Below are 3,410 nucleotides of genomic sequence, written 5' to 3' on the forward strand. Positions count from 1 at the left end.
CCCCATTTGTGCCGTCTCTCTTTCCAACCAAACGACTACATTTCAGTTAAACTAAGGTTTTGGCAAACAGTAAAGGTAAAAGATAAGCTCTCTATATGTTTGAGGGCAGAGGAGGGAGGAGGTGATTTTTGCCCAGAGCCACACCACAATGACTAAAACAAAAAGCCCCAAGCTGTTCAGGCTACACCACAATCTTGGCAGCACAAGCGCGCAGCACGTCACAGTTACTGACATACACATTTAAAGCTCGGGACTAATGGATTGCCTGTACCCGTCACGTGACGGGCTCCACTTTGGCGGCACTCATGGCAATGGCTTTTCATAAAACTTCATTGTGCATTAAAGCATCTGTTTTGTAGATGTCCCAGGTTTTTTTAAAATTCGTTTGCTAAGATTGTGCATCTTGCTGAACCGCCACATGACCTCTGGAAAACCAGAGCTCAGACGGGTATGGAGAAGGGAGGTTTTTAAGCCACTGAGGTGCTTGGGAAAGCAGAAATACTAGGACTGGGGAACTAGGTGGCCAGCTCCTAAAGTCCAAACAACCAAGAAAGATGACAGACACAGGGTCTGCACCTAGAAGCACACGTGACAATGAGCAAGGAAGGAGATGCAGACCCCCAAATGAGTGGTCTCCATTTACCATTTAAGAATGAGTTCATAGCCACAACAGCTGGTCAAATGGGATAGCTAAAGCAATCTGGAAGGACAATCTGATTCAGAGCTTTACTAGGCTGGTAGACTTGCATTAAAACATGCATTTGAACGGGCATCAGACCACAGCGACTAACACTGCACAGGTCCCCCATGACACTACACCCATTTCCCACAAGGTCACACTCAGTACCGAGTAAATCCAGTTCCTTGTATAACTTTTAAGGAATTTGAACACATTCACAGACATTTGAACATATTCAGATATACTCACGTTGCAAAGGCGGAGAGGTGAGCCAAAACAAGAAGAGACACACACGGTGTAAGAAAGGCAGCGGGAGGGAGGGAAAGAAGCCAAAACATCAAGAAAAGCCAAAAGTGACAGGGAAATGAAGGAAAGGACAACAGAAGGAAGAGGAGGAGATGGGGTGATACTACAAGTTGTGGTGAACGTACCCATTTAAAAATCAAGTATTAAAAAACAAGTTTATTTTAATTTTAAAAATACCAGGTGTTGAAAGGTAGCAATAGCCTCTAAAACAAAGACAGGAAGGGAAAGACAGCTTGCTCTAACTTTGGACTCCTTGCCCATTTGTGACAATCATCATCACCACCACCGCTGCTGCCGCCATTTACTTTATCCACATATACCAAAATCAAAAAGTACTGCCAATAACCTAAATATAGTCACGACACAGCATTGCTACTTTCTTGTAGAAAATATACAGCTCTAACAATTTTCTGCTATTACCAGTTGCTCTGTTATTGATTCCAAGGAAAAAGGTAAGGAGAAAATCCATTAAAAAGGAAGAGCAGCCATTTCACAAGCCCTTTTACGGTTCTTTAAAAAACAGTCAGACTATACCAACAACCTATGAATGCATTTTAGGAGTCTCTCGCTGCTCCATTAGAAGAATGAGTTTAGAAGACACTAAGCCTGACATTAAAAATCAGAAGCATTTTAACGTGGCATAAAATGGGACTTAGTCTTCCCAAACAGCCAGTTCTGTGAAGATTTATGCCCATACACAATTTACAAGGGTCTCTTCAAATCCTTAAATGCTCGAAGAATTAAAGCATACATTTTATTAGTAAAAATCAAAGTCAAGTTACTTACAGCAGGTACTTCTGACATTACCTGCATGTTCCGGACAATGCGAAATGGTTTTACAAAAGACAAAGACAATAAAAAGGAGAAATGTCTAATAACTACACACTGTTGCACCTACTGCACAAAAATTAAGTCAAATCAACGTTTAAAAACTGTCCGAGGTGCTCAACACCAAAGCATCCAAGGGCAGGAGCCCTGGCTGTAAGCAGTCCAGAGAACCTAGCACACAGTACTGGGCTCTAAAATGGGTCCCAACACAAAAGGTGCACATAAAAAGTCTTCTTCTGAGAATCGCCCTATAAACTACTATGCTAGGAAATCTATACAGCATGATCCTAAAACCTGGTTTCAAAAGGTGATCCCTGAAAGGGATCCTTTTTCCTAATGAAAGCCATCCTGCAGTGTTAAATCACAGTATGGAAAAAGGGCCAAAATCAATCTCAATGCACCTCCAGCACTCAGCTGTAAAAATACCTGGTCGCACTGCCAGATGCTTCCTAGAAACTAAAAGCATCTCTCTCTGGATGGTCTGGTACAATTATCTTGCCCCTGCTAAGGAGCTTGACCTTTTAGGTACTTGAGATCTTCTGAATCTGCTTCAGAATTTTACAGCCTGAACCACTGGAATCCAGAGACACAAATGGACTGAAAAACCACCACAAACCAGTAACGCGGCAGTCAGGGAGCATGAATATTCTTGCTCTATTACAAAGGCATATACCCTAGCCCTAAATCCCATTTGCAAGAAGACTTACACCAGCACACTGCTGAAAGAGGGCTATAAAAACTGAAAATCAACCAACTGAAAATTTGCAAGAGGGAGTAAGACAAAAAAAATTCATGGAAGCCCAAGACCCTCCATGACAGGCTGTAACTTCCTGCATTTGTCTAATGCACACAGAACACTAAAAGGTTGAAGTTACAGTAATTCAATATGGAGGGGAGGCAAAAGCAGAAAAGTACAGTAATAAATATAAAACACCATAACCTTTAAGGAGGTTATTGCTATTCATACAGAAAAATTCAACTCCTTTCCAGTGTTGTACTTGCAATTTTTTTGCAAGGGCAATATAAAAGAAAAAAGAAAAGAACATCTATCCAACAGATAGGTGCCAACTGTGTATTCCTATAATAAATGTGTAATGATACAGTGCTAAGAAAAGCCTTTGCATAACATCTATTTATGCTCAAGGTGAGTAGTTTGTGGCCATGCTAGTTTAAGTACCTTAATATTCTTAATGTTTTGAGCAAACACATGCATTCACTGGTCTAGCCTACAGCAAACTATCTTACTGGTTAAAACTCACTGTTTGAATGGTTGTTGCATATTGCAAGTGTCAAGATAAATTAAGCTGGAATTTGATCCAGACTGTAAATTCTCTCTGCTCTGAAGCTGCCCACAGGTGGGAACACTTCATTTCTATTTTGTTTTTGATATTATTGCCATTTCCCTCACTCCCATAGCCAGGATGTGACGTAGTTTCAGAAAAGTCAGATGTTGCTTTCTTCATCATATTCTGCCATAGTTCCTGTCACTTTTCCAGATAACAACAGCTACATACCTTTGAATATATTAATTCAAAACAGCTTAAACATATCATAGTAAAAAAAAAAAAAAATGTTTGACATGTAAACCAACACACAC

General features: G+C 40.4%; 1 protein-coding gene across 1 annotated transcript in view; it reads right to left on the reverse strand.

Annotated features, from left to right (window-relative positions):
• The window catches only part of PIAS1 (protein inhibitor of activated STAT 1), a 73,844-nt gene that overhangs the window by 62,044 nt on the left and 8,390 nt on the right, over window positions 1-3,410 (reverse strand). The gene's annotated exons all lie outside the window — the stretch shown is intronic.

This window comes from Gavialis gangeticus, unplaced genomic scaffold (genome assembly GCF_001723915.1).
Source record: "Gavialis gangeticus isolate Ggan-Ray unplaced genomic scaffold, GavGan_comp1, whole genome shotgun sequence".
Taxonomy (NCBI): Eukaryota; Metazoa; Chordata; order Crocodylia; family Gavialidae; genus Gavialis; species Gavialis gangeticus.